Source organism: Anoplolepis gracilipes, chromosome 1 (assembly GCF_047496725.1).
Source record: "Anoplolepis gracilipes chromosome 1, ASM4749672v1, whole genome shotgun sequence".
In the NCBI taxonomy this organism is placed as follows: domain Eukaryota; kingdom Metazoa; phylum Arthropoda; class Insecta; order Hymenoptera; family Formicidae; genus Anoplolepis; species Anoplolepis gracilipes.
This window is the reverse complement of record NC_132970.1, coordinates 23,519,798-23,540,785: the sequence shown is the minus strand read 5'-3', so window position 1 is coordinate 23,540,785 and position 20,988 is coordinate 23,519,798. Positions and strand designations below refer to the sequence as shown.

The 20,988-nt window shown below is 29.4% G+C and overlaps 1 protein-coding gene across 2 annotated transcripts in view; it reads left to right on the top strand.

The window, feature by feature from the left end:
• The first annotated feature begins 1,309 nt into the window (after positions 1-1,309).
• Positions 1,310-20,988, top strand: part of LOC140670585 (uncharacterized) — a 59,515-nt gene continuing 39,836 nt past the window's right edge. Inside the window, exon 1 of one of the 2 annotated variants that reach the window (XM_072901274.1) lies at positions 1,310-1,429. The gene's annotated coding sequence lies outside the window, so the exon portion shown is untranslated. Of the gene's footprint in view, positions 1,430-6,445; positions 6,966-20,988 lie in introns of those variants that run through there. The other variant, XM_072901267.1, reaches the window with a different exon arrangement.

Sequence of the window (20,988 nt, the reverse complement as noted above, 5' to 3'; positions counted from 1 at the left end):
ATATTAAAAAAATAAATAAAATAATTTAAATTGATTTTAATAAAAGTAAATTAATATTTAATAAAAAAAGATACATAATTTTTAAATAAAAAATCTCTTTTAGATATAAATTTTTAACATGATCATTAAAACATTATCAATAAAAAATTTAATCAAATAATTTTTGAATATTACACATTTTAATTATTATATAAATATTTTATTAAATATATATATATATATAATAACATAATTAAAAATTGCTAACTAACGCGGAGTTAATTTTATATATTATTTTATTGAATATTAATAATAAACTATTTACCTCATGATTGTCCCGATATTTCCTCTTCTCTTAATCTTCGTTCTTTGCTGTTTCATAGACATAAAATACTTGCGAAAACACGATCGTAACATTAATCGACAGTGTATGATCACACTGTATAGTTTACACGACACCATCGATGTTATTCGCACGTGATACACACTTTATCACATTGCAACCAACACACAAAAATTATATTAAACTTCGTATGTAGAGGTAATTATTACTGTTTATTGTACGGGTTCGAATAAAAGAATAATATAATACATACATATATTGTCAATCTTTATTGTTTCATTTCCTATTTAAATCAGTCGCGAAATATTTGCTTTAATAAATAGACCTATTATACGATTACATGGAAACTAATTAATTGTTGATAATGGATAATTATAATGATTATACAATAGCGAATATATATATCGCCTTTAGAATATCTTTCGGTTTTTTCGCGATCGCGTTTTGAAGGATGATGAAATGACACGAAACAGTCCACTCGACTCTCACTGCACAAATGACAACAAAACTATCACATAGAAATAATAAACGCTAAAGCCTGTATTCTGAGCATGTATAAAAACACATGTATAAAAACACATTTAAAGGCATATTTATCATTAAATGTATTTTTATATGTGTTCGTATACATTTAGAGGCACATTTAGCGATAAATTTCAGTTGAGAACACGGACTTAAGACTCTCTGTGATTAAAGTGTTATATTGTATCCAAATTTCGTCTTTTATGTCGTATAACGTATTGTTTATACGCGCAGTCGCTTTGTTGTTATTCTTGGTCGCTTTGTTATCATTCACGAGACATTCCGTGTATCTCGTCTCAGTATCTCTCTAAATCCAAACGTGACAAGTAGGTCCTACCAGATATCAAATGCGATCATTCGCTGTCAATAATTAGATTACAGCCTACGTAATTCATTAATTCTCGCAATTAATTCGTAAGCAATTCACGATTTATAGTAACTTTCAAGTAAAAATTGAAGCAAAAGGAATTTTCAATTATATCATTTAATTGTGCAATCTTTAGGGATAATTATTTCTTTACGTTAACATTTGAAGCAAAATATTTTGCCTCTTGTCAATGTGATGTTACAACATATGGTAGTGTGGTGAGTATTGTACGATTTTCGGACGCTAAACGGATCGTAACTTCGCGCAATCATAGTTTTTGTGTTATTTTTTTTATTATAACATAATAAGGATCGCGTTGTTTGTGCAATCAACGTTGAAAGTGCTGTAAAAAGTGTGACGCAATTATCGTATTTTAGTTATTAGTAAACAATTATCGTTAAACGTGCTTTTTGCGAGTGAATGTTGTGCAAGTGTCACGAAGAAACAAGAAAAAAGATAATCAAGATAGGAAAAAAAGTAGTACCGAGAAATGGTGGGCAACTGTGATGTGTTAATAATATATAATTTATTTATTTTATATTATTTGTTAGCTGCAAAATAATTACAAAATTAATTACTCACTGCAAGTTTAGAAATTTAATTATTGCTATTATTTATTTTCACAAAAAGCTTGATGTTTAAATTCATTAGAATAATTATTTTTACATTTAAAAAATTATTACAAAAGTTTAAGTTAAAAATAATATAAAAATATTTTATATAAATACATATAATATATATCCATTGTCTTATAAAATAAATGCTTTATAAAAAAAAGTTATTTTTATTTAGTTATGTAATATACATTTTAAAAGCGCGAAACCACTCTATTGATTTTTGATAATAGTTACGTTTTCATTGTTTATTCTTTATTGTTTATTTTAAGAATTAAAAAAAAAACAAATTCGAACGATTTTATAAATATTGAATTTTGGAATGTACATATAATCGTCTATTAATTTATTTATTTACTATTTATTTATAATGCGGTCAGAAAGAAATTCTTTCATATATAAAACTCCTAAAATAAAGCTATATTATTATTGATGTATTATTATTGATGGTGGTCACAAAAATAATTGCTCTTTTTAATTTTCCAATTAGATGCAAATGTCAAACAACTGTTGAATGGTCAACGTTTAATTCTTCTGCAATTTCTCAAGTTGTTTTGCGTCCGCTTCAATAATGACCCTCAATTGCCTGTCATCAATCGCAGAAGGACGTCCGCAGAAGGACAACCCTCCTCATCTTCAAAGCTCTCGTCTCCGTTATGAAAGTTTTTTTAGAATCAATATTGAACTGTTGTTCGTTGACGTTCCTCTAGCCAAATGCTTGTTTGATATTGCGAGCGGTTTCCGCTGCTTTATGTCTTATTTTGATCGCATACAATAAAATTGTTTGAATTTGTTTTTTCTTAATTTTTAAAATAAACAAGAATACACAATGAAAATGTAATCATTAGTATAAATCAATAGAGTAGTTTCGCGCTTTTAAAATGTATATTACACAAACATAGTTAAATAAACTTTTATCCAAAATAAACAAAGTTAAAAATAACAAGAAAAAATGCAATTATTCTTGCAACAACCTAATATTATTTATCAAGGTTATTAATATTTAGTGACAAATTTCAATACTTTGTTACACAACAAAGTATTAATTACAAAATATACAAATCGCTTGAAATATATAAAAAAATTTAAACTTGTAGAAAAAAATAAATGTAAACATTAGTAATATAATAAATTAAAGAATTCGTTTTTAAAGTCAATTTTACTGATTTAAGAGAAATCGCGACATATCTTATTTTAAAATATTTAAAAAATCTTAATATGTTGCATCAAACAGATATATAAATATATTATTTGTTTTCTTAAAAATTGTATTTTGCAAATTTTTAAATTGAAATCTATAATTTTGTTTTCAGAGTCTAAAATTACTTTTTAACGATGAGTAATTAAAAAAATTGGCACGCACGAAATTGTATATTACGCAATATGAACAGACATATGTCATTTTCTCTTCTTGTGATTGATTTGTGGAATCTTTTAAATGTACACTTGCGGAGTGCAAGCACTGACTGATATGAGTTATCGATTTTACCTATATAAATCAAGTAACGGGATTGCGTAATGAACTGACAATTCGCTCGTCGATACTTGTCAACATGTTCATCAAACAATTCGCTTCACGATTCATTTAACATAATCTATGGTCGAATTATGCGCGTAAGGACTTGAACCGTATATATCTGTGAATCATTAAATAAAGAAATTATTCTTCCGTTAGCTGTCATACTTAAACGTTATTATTCTTTTATCATATAAATGGGCAATTTTTGTACAAATCTAAGCAACGGTTTATTTTGTCCGGTTTATTACACAAAAAAAGAATACTAAGAAACTCTCATTTTTATCATTATTTTGCAATACTTATGATTAAAGTAATCTTCTAAATTATGTAAAAATCTGACTCACGTATTGAAGTTGTAATAATCGGTTACACTTTTCATGCTCACTGGCACCGTAGTAATCGATTACATCAGTTGCCAGTTTGGTTCATAGAAAGTCAGCAATTTTAAGTCACTCATATAACATTTGTTAAATAAATAAATAAATAAATGTATATATATATAAAATAATGAGAAATAAAATAGCGTTTGACTTACGTAAATATCTTAAATTTTTTTAACAATTTCTAACATTTTCGAAACTGTATGATTAACAGGACATTTGATTAAATTTTTAAACATATTGCATAATAAATATAGAAAGAATTCTCTGTAATACTCTTTATAAAACTAATAAATTCACGCGCAGAAGAAAGTCATTAAACTTTTTATTGCAATAACCTTAAGAGAAAAGTTTTAATAGTGTAATCATATCTAGATAAGGTTACTCGTAAATTTTTTCGCCACGTCCTCGCTATGCTTCTCAATTGTAATACTGTTATGTAAAAAATTTTTCGCCATACCTATATATATAATAACAGTGACAATGAACTATAAGGATTGACGTCAAAGAATAAATAAAGATCTAAATAAATGAGCACAGTCATTAGATTATCGTCAGTAGATTATCGTAAACAAGCAAAAATAATTTTCAGACACATAACTTATAACTAGGAAGTCACATGTACTGTAACGAACAGTGAATTCTGGTATTTTATCGCGTGCACGTGCGATAAAGCCATATGTACGTAACAGACGCTTGAAAAAAAGTGCATTCTCCGATGCCGTTGCATATGGCGTCAGAGAGAAGTGGTTTACGTAAAAAATAAAAATCACAATGGCTTTGCATATCGCCGTGTAAAATGTAGTCGACGTGTGAAATTTCGTGGAAAATGTAAGTTGAGCAAAAATTTAGAAAATTTCTTTTTGACTTTCTTTTCGAATCTAGTTTTGTTAATTGCTCGGAATTCAATATTTTGTTAATTACTCGGAATTCAATACAGTAAATCTTTATTACGTTGCTCAAATCTCATATGAGATACTTGTTTTTTTTTTTAAATATTATTTACACAGTTTACTATCGTTAAATATCACGAATTTGATTGAAAACATTTTTAAATGTATTCACGTTTAATGATACGTTTCTGAGAATTATTTCTTATTAAAGTAATTTATTCACAATAATCCAAACATTATAACAATTGATTTGTGACTTTTGTCCAAGCAATTATCTAACTCCAAAACAGCAATAAGATTGATCACTACTGTCGCTTGCTTGGTTTCCGGTGTGGTACGTACAAATTTTCGAAGGCGAAGCACGTAACGAAAAGACAAGCATAACAGTATTCATCACACCGATAACTTTGTATTTTTTCCTGGTATATCTACATGACATATGTATATGTGTGTATACACTCGCAGATAATTACCATCTGCGCCTGTGGAAAAATACTGTGTAATATATAAGACAAAGTTTCACTATGTCTTTTCAACAAATGTAAAATTTTTATTCATATAATGATTATATCTCATATCAATTTGTTTTTTCGAGTATTTTAAGAAAAAATGTGTGTAAATTACAAAACAAATATATCTACTATATGTCATACTACATTATTATTCTTGACATATACATTTGTGTTATAAAAATAATTTGCCCTGGTTTTTTTTTTTTTTTTTTTTTAGTTAATTTATGTTACTTGAATATGTCTTACTAATCAAATACGCATAACTCACATAACACACACTAATCGAACGAAAGTCACTAATCAAATGAATTTTAATAATAATAAAATTGATTACTTAATTAATAAACTACTTCGAGGCTCTGTCGGTATGAATATCTTTGTTGATTATTTCTCTGTCTCTCTTTTTCTCTCTACTTAAACGTAATCTATAGTGTTGGCACATCCAAAAGAAGTTATTCAAGAAAATCTGAAGAACAATAGATATTGCGTTGTGCACTGTGTATTCATGACATTATTATCCCGCCATGGATTTCCGCCTTTTACTAGAATTCTATTCACGGCACAAATCTGTATGCGCGAATACGTATTCCGCAAGTAGCCAATAATATTTTCTTTTCAAATCAATCATCCCTAACAGGTATAGAGTGATAAAAATTGTAAATCTCTTTAAGGTTATGGTAAAAATCAATTGGAAATTTAAAATACAAAAGTGTTGTAAGCATTAAAGAAGAAGTTTTCAAACAAAGTTGTACGTGTGTGCGCACATCTACTTAAAAATTTAATTAAAATATATTATACGTATTATAATATATTTCGAAACTTGCTAGCGTTGATCGCAAATTACTATAAATTTTTATGCATATACATATAAGTTTACTTAAAGAAATTTAAATATGTATATTTTTTTTATGCATATTAATCATTCTCAACTCATTACTTTCGCAAGTGTTGTCAGCGATATAAATAAGAAAAAGGACATATTTCAAAAAATAACATACGTTTTAAATGTCACATTTTATCCGACATTTTCGGTCGTGAATCATTCACGAGCTAATGTAGATTTATCTTAATATTATTCTTCTTATTCGCATACAATTTATGCGATCGAAGTAAATACCATTTATCGATGAGAAACGAATAGTTCGACAAACAGCGACATTATTTTCTGACAAAACCTTCCACTCGTAGACCGCAAGAACGCGGACCGCGCGTTTTCGCCTTTTACTGCGACGGCGTATGCGCGCGGCGCACGTACGCGGCGCATGCGCGTGGCTGTCTCGGAGACTTGAAAAGTGTGTGCCGTCGCTGTACCTCTGCGTCTGCGGAGAGTCAGTAGCGCGCCGACCGTCATTGGGTAGGGTTGGTTTTCGTCGTTTACGCCCACTTGGCGCCAATTCAGAGCATAACTATCTCGCATGCTTCCTCGTCCGCATTTTTAATATCGCGCGTATATTTAATTATATTTGGTCGGCGCATTTGGTGTCCGTCGATAATAGAAGCAAATTCACTTTTGAGTGTCGAGTGAGCTAAAAATTACTATAATCGCAAGTGCTAAGAGAGAGAACGTCATCATGGGTACTGGGTGTTGTACCCCGCGGGTGTAGTGCAAATCGCGCGATTCTGCAAGAAGGATAAAGAAAGAAAATAGAGAACGGCGTGCGGGAAAAGGACGTAATAGAACGTGCGAGTGATCGCGCCGGCAGAAACTTCAAGCATCTCGTCATAGAGGAGTGCGATAGAGAAACGAAGATAGAAATATTAGTGGTACGCGAAGACGATAATGCGGAGCCGCTGCTGCCGTCTTCGACAACAGAACGACGTTCAGATCTGCTCGTAGTAAGTAAAATAGATCTTTCGGAATTATTCATGGAAATATTAATTGCGTGGGATTTACGATGGCACAATATAAAGGTTGCATGTCGGTTACAAACATTGAATTGCAAATTTCGGTTGTATTTTCATGATTAATCACAATGTGTAAATCATTTTCGTATTGACATTCTGTAACCGGCCAAACACATTTGTCGAGATGTAGAAAATAATCATCAATTTTGTTTTTTACAAAACTGTTTTTTAGTTAAATGCAAAATTAAATTAAAAACGGAAAAGAAATATTAGTTTTAATCTGATCAAATATGATATATTTTTTTATCTGAACTTATATTATTTCAATAAATATTATCTGTTATATAACATAAAAACCAAAAACAAAAAAACAAAAAGTATCAACGTTTCTTGAAGCATACGTTTTTTATCTGCGAATAGAGCAAGATACAAAAACATTGAAATAGAATCATTGAAATTTATTCAAACATATTAATACAATATTATTGAATTCAAATGAATTCTGCAGTATATTATATACACACATTATCAAAACCATAGTAAAATATTTTAAAATGTAATTATTCAAAATCAAATGTTCTCTTTTTCTCTTTCTTCTTTCTCTTTCTCTCTTTCTTTCTGTTACATACCTACACGTTAAAAAATTATGAAAAAAGATTATCGATTATGAAAAAAATGCAAATTTATTTTTTCTCCATTCTTAATTAATAAAATCTTTTTTCTATAAAATACAAATCTGCAATTAACTATAATGAACATCTTTGAATTTATCATCTTATTAGTTAGTTATCCAAAGTTAGATGAGATGGATCTTGATGGTCTTAACTTCACTCTACATAGATTATTTTGCATTTTCTCTTGAATATGATTATAACTACTTATAACAGACTACAGAATAATTTATGTAGAAGTTAATTTTGATTGATCTACTTTCGCTGTGTATGTACGTACACTATCACGGTGTAATTTTCATTTTTACTCGAGTACTGTTCGTCTGTGTCAATTGAAGCGATTGTCCAGTGGCTAACAATAAGTACAGATTCATTGCCCTCGATTTTCATATAAGAACGAACACGCGTCGGTTCCGTTAACGTTGCTTTAAAGGGTTAAAAATAAGGCGTAGAGTCTCTTGAGGCGGTCAATCGTAAACTAAACAGTGTATATATATTCATGAAAGAAAATTCTCTCAAAATATATGCTTGTAAAATGTGTTTTAAATGTTGACTTCTTGTTAGCAACAGCAACTCATATTATCAATCGATGTGTGAACAATTATTCATAATCTCTTATGTGTGTAAAGAGAAATAAATATTTGCAAATTAGTAGAAAAATCAGGAAAAATTATTTTTATTATTATTCATACAATTGTTTGCTAAAAACAATAATTTGAAGCGTAAAATGATATTTAATATCGATTAACATACTTTCTTAACAATTAGTTTTTTTATTTGCTTAACCGTTAATAATTTAAATCGTTTTGTTCGTGCCGTGATGAAATTTCGTCCGTTAATTAATAGCATTAGTATATAAATGTAAAACAAGATTTATGAATTGCACATGACATATGGGAGCCGTCTGCGTCTGCATCAGAGATCGTGAGTCATGATCATTGTGTTCAGATATAACTATATCATGACATAGAAAAAAATGCCTCGGGTGGCTGAAAATTGCATAATGCGTGTGAATTAATGTCAGATTGAATATTAACACATTAACACATTACACAGATAGTTATCAGTTTAACTATGTATTAATGATTCTTTTAATTACATATCTTCAAATTTATTGTATATTTTGTAATTGATCGAAGAAAAAGCAAAATATGATTTTTTTCTAGTCTCTATAAATCTCAAGAATTGTAGATGGAAATCTCATTCATAAAAGTGAAATTTAAATATAAATTGCATGTAAATCTAATATTGATTTTCAGTGATAGAAATTTTCACATCAATATTTTGTATGTGATAAAGCGTTATAATTTTTATTTTTTAATATAATATATTATTTTATATTTTATATCTTTTATAAAAGTACATCTTCTTTAAATAAAAAATGAAAAGTCTTTCTTAATATTGCATAAGATATTACAATTATAAATTATCTGTAAATTATTATTTCTACAGAAATAATATAATATAATATATAATTTTATAATTATAAAGACTATTATTGAACATATAATGGTGAAAAATCGAGATGCGTGTATCGCAACATTTGATACGCAATCAAGATATTGATTTTTGCAAATATCCATTATTAATTGGTCCATTTCAAAACCCACAGCAACATGATATTATACATTTACGGCAGTACGATATATTTATCTAGAAAGAGAGAGAGTAGGAGACAGATAAAGAGAGAAACATGTTTGTTGGAGTTAATTAAGTTTACAGTTTTCGAGTGCAATTTCTGTTCCTTCTTGCCATGAGAATAAATCTAATCCCAAATTGTTGCTCATTGAAATGCATGAGATATTACGATGGCGAATTTACGCGCGTTGATTCTGCAAACTCTAATGAGCGCTGTTGACAGTTCCCTCTTGAAAGTACGAAATAAAATCAATTTGATTTTTCTTCGTTAATTCAGAATTTGTCAAAGAAATAAATGGAGATTTAATGCAGTGTTTCGCAGGTAAGAAGTTTCTATCGGAAAATCACATCACGTTTCAATAAAGATGATTTTACTGATAGAAACTGTTTTCACAAGAATTAAGATAATTCAATTTTGTCGGACTCACTAATTTATCTTTGATCAAATAATTTTCTTATTCCGTAATTTCCGTCGATATAATTATAATTATATAACGAAAAATAGTACATAAAATAATCAGAATAATAGCCGATATTATTTTTATTTATCTTATGATTTTAATATTTAACGTAACTTTATTAATCTAATTATAGTAATGCATTTGTTTATTTAAAAGAGATTGTATATTCAAGAATCCTTAAAAACTCGACGAAAGCTTAGAATTGCACGGTACATTATGTAATAATCCTTGACCCGATGACAGTTAGATCAGCTAAAAAAATTTCTATTGTCGCACATCACATCACTAGTTTCCTTTTAAACTTAAATGTCATTTCGAAGATAATATTTTTATAATGATATAATATATGAATTATTAAATTCGACTTTATGCTGATTTGATTTAAAATTTGCATAAAATAATCTGACGATTTAAATTGAATGTTATTGATTAAACTAAATGTAAATTATTTTCTGTATATATGTATATTAATAAATATACAATATTATACTAATATTATAATTTAATGTGTTTATTAGTTTTAGTGATTCTCGCGTTTAGTATACATATTAACGGCTGACCTAGATGATATAATTTATTAAGTTACAGTGCAACATTTATCTCATATAGAGAGATATTGGAGAATATATAACTTTTAATTTTTAAAGTCAAATAATAATAATATCTATTAATAATACAGAATAATATCTATTAATAACCATTATTAGATAAAATATTATATAATATTATTTACAATATTAATGCATGGAATTGTTTTGCTCTCAGCTTTTAATTGTGTGCTATAATTATTCAAATATTTTATAGTAATCCAGACGTGAGCTTCACGCGAATTCATTCTTCCGCATCTCATAAATAAAGTGGCGCACGTGACCGCATGGTTCCCATGAAACAATTATGTCTGCAACTTTTCCCCGCCGTGCTCATTTATCACTCATGCTTTTCGCACAAACGATTAAGCGGTGGGAAATCGCTTAACGTGCGATTAACCTTCAGGCATCAATAAAATGTAAAACGGAGTTTCCCCGTTTATCTACTGTTTTATCGAGTCATCAAATACGCTTATTTGGATGATTATTCTCATTCATCGCAGAATTGTAGGTGGAAGAACGCGCAGAATCTTTTGTGAGTTTATAAACGATATTAGAAAGTTTAAGAGAGAAACGTCTGACTCATCTGCGCTCGCGTTCTCTTCTTTTATTTCGGGACCTCTAAAATGCTAGTTTGGAGAAAGAGATAAAAACACTCGAAATTCTTATTCTCGCGGACAAATTATTTCTGTCACTGAATATATTCATTATATATTTGTTTGAAAGAATCAAAGCTTTCTAGCGATTAATTGAATAATAAATTCCAGGCAGAATTTATAATGTAATTTTACTTTATTATTCAATTATTATGGTAAAATAATGTTAATAAATTACATCCCAGAAATTAGGTCTGTGCCAAGTGAGTTTGATGTATCTAGACAATAATTTCAAAATACTTGGCAACTGGAGCAAATTCCGTAAATCATTTTTTTTTTCAGGAAGTTTCTGTTTTTTGAAAACATTCTTTGCTGATATAATTAATATAGGAACACACAATTAATGTAGAAAAAAATTATACAAATATAAATATAAAAAGTAGAATAGATAAAATTAATTCAATATTACATTTTGCTAAACTCTCTTTATAACAATACACGTTTTTAAATAATCTTAATTCTTTTTACTTATTAAACGTAAAAAATCATGTGATTGTATCCAGTGCTTTAAATTTTTTTCTATATACATCTAATCGAAATTAAAGTTAGAAGTGGTAAGAGTGTGATTCAAAAAAATTACAATAAGAAATATATCTTGTCAATTTTTATTAATTAATATTAATCAGTTTGTATTTATTGTATGAAGAAGACAAAACTTGATGGAAAAATATAGGATATCACATTTGTATTATATTGGTACAAATTTCTTTGAAGACATTTCATCCTAGACAATTCTTTTTCCAATAGTGACTTTTTATAACATAAATTACAGTGCGAAAGTCTTAAAATATATTCAATGTGCCAAACGAACCTGCAAGAATGACTCAGGTAGTTTTAGAGGAAGCTTGAGTCATGATTTATGATTTGCGCTTCTGCTCGAAGATTGCACGATCGTGGCCGTCAGGTTTCCCTTGCTTTTTATTTTTTTAAACACTTCGCCTGTTATTGCTGCTGATTATTCATTTTAAAGCAGTAGTGCAGAGATATCTAAACCGTTAAACGCGTACAAAGCGCCCAGATAGCACTCACGAGCTCTCGGTCGATACGAACAAAAGGAGACACCTGCAATCCAGCATATTCTCGCGATAACAATGAGCCAACGAAAAAATAATATACGCGAGATAACGTTGACTTTTTATTCTGAGTCACGACGATGGCGGAATGGAACTGTAGATCCGAAGCAACGCGAGCATGCAAAATTGCGTTAACGGGAGGAAATGCATCCACGTTGCATGCTAAGCACTTCCGGCGCTGCAGATTTTTATCTTTTCTCTCGTTTTATTCTCGAATAATCTCTGTAACTGATTTTTCAGATTAGCACAATGTGTACAGGCTGTCCCGTTTTTTCACGCTACTTTTATTTGAATGAGTTTAAAGTAAAAAGTAATTATATCTGAGACAATGAGTGATGAATGCTGAGAAATTGTAATTTGGAGTTACGAGCGATTGAATATATTTAATTCCATTTCATCATTTTATTTTTTATAAATAAATATTATATCTATAAGAAAAAAAAAGAAGATGTAACATTTTATTTTTTTAGCTAAATCAAATGAATTGCTTTTTAATAAAAAATTTTAATTTTAATATGTAGATCCAATTTTAAAATATTCCCTATTATTGTTTAAAAATAATAATATAAATCTCATGGCCATTTGGAAATACAACAAAAAAAGTGATAAGAAATTATCGAAATTATAAATCAAGACAATTATCTGTATTTCAACATTAACATTCCAGAATTGTTGATCATATAGCAATCATAATACATATCAAAGAGCGCGTGATCGTAACAATCTGCGTTTCTACAATTTAACTTTACAAGAAGCGCAGTAAGAAAATCCACGTTCTCAACTGGATTGATTGCCGATCGATTTGCATATTGCGTCAATGCGAGAAACGACCTTTTTTGCGCGGTTTACTTTTTGTCGAATTATTCTGCACGTCGAGAGGTACTTGAGTCGAAATGGCCGAAAGGACCGAAATCTTACGGTATCCTAATGCGCGCGTGTGCGTTCGTATATACGAACACGCTAGGGATATCCCGTTTTAATCTCTCGTTGATAAATATCTTTCGCTTGGTATGTCGGGACATCGCTGTATATTTTGGTCGATTCAGAGAGGATATTACGCAGTTGGATTTCTGTCTGCTTTTTCACTCGTCATTTTTATATCGAGTCGATCACGGTGCTGTTTTTGCGAAGCAAAAGCGTGACCATGCTACGTCGTGTTGATATTACCGTGATGTGAATTTATTGAAAATATCCAGCACCGCGAGAAAATCGAAACCGCTATCATCGAGAAACTCAAACAATGGATTGTAGAATATTTTATGCTATGATAAGTACTTGTTCAAAGTTTCTTGGTAAATATTTTCTTTATTAAATTTATTAAATGTTTTTATTATCAACTACTTTTTTAGATTTTTTATTATTTTACTAATATTTTATTACTTTTTAATATTATTTAATATAAATAATATAAAACAATTCTCGGTAAAAGTTTTATATATTAAAGCGCAAAATATGTTTAAAATTATAAAAATTATTTAAAAAATCAGTTCTCTTTGTGTAGCTTACTTTGTTGAGTCATTAACTTTGCATGTCAGATAACTAATCTCGAGTTTAAAATTTCCATAGAGAATAGATAATTTCACATGTTTTGAAAGGAAATCTTTTTTTTCTTTTCAAATTCTTATGCTAATATCCATTAGAATTTTTAAGTATTTTTTTCGCATAAAAGATCGGAAGTAGATTTAGCCTTTCTATCAGAAATTAATTAAAGCCCAGTTACATTTATTTACAATCACAAGCATTTCATAAACGACATCTTGTATCGCTTTCGGCGCTGCTCACAACAATTGTAAAAACGAAACATCTCGTGTAGCCGTACAGCAGATGACTCGTCATCGTCAGTGAAATGCATGGAATGCACGCCGCCGTCTTTCACGAAACTGTTTCTTTACGTTGTTGAGAAACGAAGCACAAGCATGCGACGTTTATTTCACGGCGCGGAACATGCTCGCCATGATCTATCTCTTTTTCTTAGAAAAATAACTGCTATCCGGCATATTATGGATTTATTTATAAATGTCTTATATAGAATTTCCTCTTGCGATTTATTAGCTATGCTATTTTATTTTTCATTGAGAGATCGAAGCGCACCTTTTTATATTAATTATTATTGGAAAATTTTTTTTTAATTTTTTTATTAAAATACAGATTAATAACTGAAAATGGGAAGCAAAACATGCTAAAATAAACATTTTTTAATACTTCGATTTGTAATAAATAGATTTGCAACATTCATTAGATTAGATATTAAAACATTTATTCCATATAATTTTTCGACGCTTTTTTTGAAATTTTCTCGGTTTTAAATTTTTATTTGTATTTCAAGCTCAGTAATCTCAAAATCAATTTACGCGCCTGGGATCTCTACATTAATCGCTTCACGAAGTAAAACAGTTCGCCGATCACCGATATTGACCTATTTTTAAGGTTCTCGCCTAGAGGGATCCTTGTTATAAATCAAGGAAATTCATCTAAAGATGTTTCTTTGTCACTTTCTTCCCTCCCCCCTCTCTCTCACTCTCTCTCTTTCTCTCTCTCTCTCTTTCTCTCTCTCTCTCTCTCTCTCTCTCTCTCTCTCTCTTTCACATATTCTCGCAATCTTCTTAGCCTATTTTCTCTCGTGTGCCTTCGCGTACGCATGCTTCTACGTCATGCGTGACACTCTACGCAAGTATACGCAATGCAAGCGCTATTATGATTTTTAATTCATATTTCTCTTGTAAAATCGAATCTCTCGAGGCTTGGTGTGCATCATGAAGCGAAAATGTAATAATCTACGGAACGTGGGAGTTTGCTTACAATTTATGCAAATGAAATTATGAGGAAGACAATGTTCGTGGAAGATAATAATGATCGTTGTTGATAGCAATGATTAATGCATGAATTCTTAGCTTTATGAATATTTCTTTGTTTTATTCTGAGCGGGTTCTTTTTTAACCTGTTGGATATTAAAACGTCATTAAATTATATCGGCATCTTTGTATCCCTCCGTATCCAAATTTATCTTTAAGAAATAATCTATATGACACATATCAAATATGTGCATAATAGTTAGGGAATACCGACAATCATGAATCGCTATCTAAAACATTCACGAAGACATTTGTTACGTGTTTTCATCAGCCTCTAGAGTGCGGTATTATTTTTACGTCTGTTATTCCAACGTGCGCTTTCTCGATGTCACTGTTTGCAATGCCGGGCACAATGAGTCATTTCATTTTACAATCATGCAAGCGGAGGCTGTCTCGTTGAAGAGGTGGCGAGGGAGGGAGGGAGGGAGGGGGTGTCAGAATTAATGCTTATTGCGACGATACGCACATATACATACGTACGTACACAGTATGCGCCGTATGTCTGATTGAGCTCGAAACCAATTTCGAACCAATCAAAGTTGGTGAGGTCGTTGACGACGTATATATGTATGTATGTTGTTGAATCACCGATATTTACGCTACGTAAGGGACATGGAAATACAGTCCATTGTGGTTACGGCGCGTCGACTTGATCACATCCGGGAATGGAAACCTTGCAAATTGGAACATCTTTTATTATATATATAAAACAGCTACGTCTTCGGTTGCTCCTGTTTCCTATATGTATGCTATATGTAATACTGATAATCCGAGCGAGTTTGAACAACCATTCGAATTCCATATTTCCAAGGAGATTAGTAATGATATTAATTCATCAAATTATTTACCTTCAAACTGAACACGTGAGTCTTTCGTGTCCGTGCCATTTTTAATCCATTGTTTTAAAAAAATATTAATAAAATCTCGAGGTTGGAAACTTTTATCGAAAAAAAAGTTTGTGTCAAAAGGGCCTTCTAATTGAAAGGACAATTTAAACAGTTTATTTAGTGCAAAGTACTGGCGAATCTAAATCTGAAGCGGACAAATGACCCATGTATTCGCTTTATGTATATTAAATAAGAAAGGCTGAATAAGTAAATTTTTTTAAAAATATTGTTTTTTTTTGTTAATGGTTTTTTATAAAAATAAGTTGTAAATTTACAATGATAATCTCCCTAAAAAAGAAACAAATTGCTTTAATTTCTATTGTGTTTATTTATTTTCACGCTAAAAGTATCTTTTGTTAATGATAATGAACAACAAGCAGGGGTTATATGTATTAACCAATTTTTATACTGTAGATTGTAATGTAAATTACATTTTGTTTTTACTTTTCTTTTAAATAAATTACTCGAAGATTAAAAACAATTTTTCCTCAGAAAAAAACACATTTTTTTATATCTGAAAATTACCCATTTTTGATTATTCAAATAATTATATTTTTTTAAAGCCGTGGACATATAGTATTTTTTTCGTAAACTTTGAACTTTGAACTAAAAATTCCTGGAAGTTTTTTTGTTTAAAATTATTTTTTCAAATTTTTATTAATTTTTATATAAAACATTTATGTTTTCAAATCTTGATCTAACAAATAACAAAAATATAGTATTTAAAAATAGTTTTTCTTTAACTCTACTACATAAACTTTTAGTTTAAACTTAAAAGAAGATGTGTAAATTTTTGTAAACATTTTTAAGTAATTTTAGAATACAAAAATTTACTCGGACTCCATTTATTTACGCGTTCAAGATTATGATGCCAAAAAACGTGTTCAGTTTGAGGGTTAATTATAAAACTTATTTTCTAATAACATATCTGATATGTTGCGTTTATGATGAGGAGTAATATTTGCAAACACATTGAAAAAGAATTACATTGAATTTTAGAGTCTAATTATCCTTGTTATTTAAAATTTTTCAAAGCTTTGCCTTATACATGTTATTTAAATTTAAATATTTTAAATTCATACTTTGTATGTTATATTTTAAATGATTATATGAACAGTCTAATACTTGAAAGAGGTCATATTCAGGCACGTGATCCATCGATTTCAGCGTTTTATATGTATTTTAAAAAATATACATGTGCATTTTATAGTTTTATAGAGTATCACGTGCGACTGTACAAAATATTCGAAAAAAAATTGTGCTTTCTGGCTACGGATCAAGGACATATATGAATTATTAACGAGGGAATACGAGGGAATACGATCGAGGGCATATATTTCGATAAATAATTTTGTGGCTGCTCTCGTTTGAAACCTTGGAAAATATAACAATATTTCTTTAACGTTGACAATTATCTAGCCTTATATGATAGAGCATGCAATAATATTTCCGTCTATCTGATAATCAATATTCGAGTTAATGTGCCGTCGGACATTGTAAGAATTTATTGTCAACATATGATGTGACAATCAATTCGTTCTTGCAATATAACGTACTGTACGACACATATATTTTAATATTTAATATCATGCTCTTTATATCTGTAGTACCTTACGATTGTTTAATCTGATATACCTCTAATCAATCTAATATATCAATTATTGCAATTTAAGTAAAACATATTGGTCAGAAAATGGATCGAAGCGCTAATTTATAATGCATTAACGCTTACGTAGGCGGGTGAGCTTATAAATAATTTCATCGAAGCGGCAAAGATATAGATATACACATAACGGGTCGTGAAATATCGACGGAACAAATTCTGCCTAACTGACATTATAGATTCAAGGTTGCGGGAACTTGGATTTATACTAATTCTGACTAAATATTTATTATCTTTCTATAACATAAGTGAAATTTTAATGTGGAAAAGAAGAAAGAAACGGAGATGACAAATCGGTGATCCAGAATTCGATTAATTCAAACGATTCCGTAGACGACGATTATTCGCAAATATAAATGATGAAAAGAAAAGAGAGAGCATATTTCAACGAGTTGCATAATCTTAGCATAGCTTAGATAAAGATCTAAATGGAGCTCGCGAATCTCAAGATCACGTTAATTTCAATCCTCGCGCAAACACCGAGAATCGTAATATTCAGGCTTAATGACACACTGGTTACGCGTCATTTGACAATCTTAATGAACGTCGTTTGTAATAAAATGATAACGGACTGGCGAATGAAATTTGCATGTATAACGGGCTGCGGAGAAAAAATGATCGTTTATAGCGTTAATATAATTTTATCGCGACGCGCTTTTTCTTGTGATAAAATGCATATACCGTACCATTAAGCTGTCCCTATGACACATAGATGAATGTAAAATTCTATCGATCTGCAAAAAAGTCTTATGGACTGTGATTGTACGAGAGATAACAAAAACAATGCATTTATTACTGTGTCAGTGTATAAATATTTTTATTTATTGCGCTTGTTTATTTAATATTGTGTACTTCTACATAAAGAAACTTTTTCTATATGTATGCCCTTTTTAACGAATTTATAATTATAACTTGTTTATTTTTTTGCTGTTCTGTACTTTTTTTTTAATTTATTCAATTTATTCCAAACATTTTTCTCTCTCTCGTAAATATTTAAAATAATTTCATAGTCTTTTTAATTTGGCTTTTCTGTGTAAATTATATATGAAATTTTCCATGAAAATCTCGAAAAGTGATTTATTTCCTCTTTTTATCTTATTGTTAAATCAATTGAAATGGAAAATTATAAAAAATACATGTTTCATAGTAAATGCACTTGCAAAAGTCTATCCGTTTCAAATGCATTTGTTATCAATGTGCATATATTTACTCACATAATACATGAACGTTTTTTACCGTTCTCTCTTTCTCTCTCTCTCTCTCTCTCTTCCTCTTTCTCTCATGCATACGATGTTAATCGAAGCGATGAATCAATATACGTGATTAAATATATCACCTTTACATAGCGAGGGGGCCGCAACCTTTCACGTTGGAATAAGCTGGCGCGGGATCATTGTCGTGCCCTCTCGCATAATGATATGCATATATATATATCAAACCTTGTGTATTTCTCTCCGTTTTGCACCATCGTCATCCCGGTAAATAACATCTGCAGCAGCGCGAACAAAGAGTAAAGAGTAGTTGCAACTTGTGTAATGGCATTAAATGTCAGGTCAAGAGACTGGCGAGGATAGCCAGTCGAGTCTATGCGAGCGCGACCTCTCCGTATACTTTATTCCAATTTGGCATACCTGTGCGAACGTGGACACACCTATTCGCTATCATTCTTCATGAGAACACCTGCACCTGATCGACCTGCAATTCGAGTTGTATTCATCGAGAGGAGCTCTTTATCTCTCGATCAAAGGTAATTTTGCGAAATGCCGTGGGAATCTTTTTGCGCGATTTTTCGTTTATCCATAGTATACAAAGATATTGTGAAATGACCAGAAATTTGATACAGTCGAATTAATATCTTCAGAAAATGTTCAATGCAGAAAAGAACATATCTAATCAAAAGTAAAATTAACCCTCAAACTAAACACGGTTTTTTGGCACCTGAACGCGTGGGTAACTGGAGTCCGAGTTAATTTTTGTACTCTAAAATTACTTAAAAAATTCTCAAAAAATTTACACATCTTCTTTTAAGTTTAAACTAAAAGTTTATGTAGTAGAGTTAAAGAAAAACTATTTTTAAATACTATATTTTTGTTATTTGTTAGATCAAGATTTGAAAACATAAATGTTTTATATAAAAATTAATAAAAATTTGAAAAAATAATTTTGAACAAAAAGCCTTCCAGGAATTTTTAGTTTAAAGTTTACGAAAAAAATACTATATGTCCACGGTTTTAAAACAATATAATTATTTGAATGATCGAAAATGGGTAATTTTCAGATATAAAAGAATGTGTTTTTTCTGAGGAAAAATTGTTTTTAATCTTCGAGTAATTTATTTAAAAGAAAAGTAAAAACAAAATGTAATTTACATTACAATCTACAGTATAAAAATTGATTAATACATATAACCCCTGCTTGTTGCTCATTATCATTAACAAAAGATACTTTTAGCGTGAAAATAAATAAACAATAAAAATTAAAGCAATTTGTTTCTTTTTTAGGGAGATTATCATCGTAAATTTATAACTTAGTCTTATAAAAAACGATTAACAGCAAAAAACATTTTTAAAAAAATTTATTCATTCACCCTTTCTTATTTAATATACATAAAGCGAATACGTGGGCCATTTGTGTTCGCTTCAGATTTAGATTCGCCAGCACTTTGCACTGCATGAACTGTTTAAATTGACCTTTTAGTTATAAGTCTCTTTTGACACAAACTTTTTTTTAGATAAATTTCTAACCTCGAAATTTTATTAATATTTTTTTAAAACAATGGATTAAAAATGGCACGGACACGAAAAACCCACGTGTTCAGTTTAAGGGTTAATAAATAAAAATTAAATATAAAATTATTATAACGTCTTTATTAAGATTATTAAGCTATTATAATTAATTTGTTTCTCGTTGCATGCCACTAATAGGATTAGATGGAGTGAGTTAAATTTTAGAAAACAAAAGGTTACATAATTGAATTTTACTTGCTCCTGCAAGAATATTAATTCAATCTCGTAATTAGTTATAAGCTATATTTGAATAAATTTTACTATTTGACGAAAAATGCACCGAAAAAAATGATATTCTCGAAATGTATACTTTATAAGTCCTCTTAATAAATATTTTTAATAAATAAGGATATTTTCTTTTTTACGTGATATTTTTTTAAATATCTTATTTTTAAATTAAGTCAAAATTATATATTTAACTTTTCAAAGTTTTGTTTGTTATAGAAATTGTTTTTTATTATAATTGAGATTAATAATCTCAAATATTAAATAATATAATGATAAAAAATATATCATTCAGTATATATTTTTATATATTAAGAATATTTGAACCTACTGTACTCTTTAAAAAATTTGTCTCTTAAATTAAGAGGATCCTTTTGGAGCTTATTTTAGAGAAAGATATTATAAAAATAAGTGAAATATATTCTTAAGCGAATATATTTTTTTCAGTGTGAGTGATAAATCTAAATATTTATGCAGTATGTGAAATTTTCCGAAACATTTGTTTTTGTAAAAAC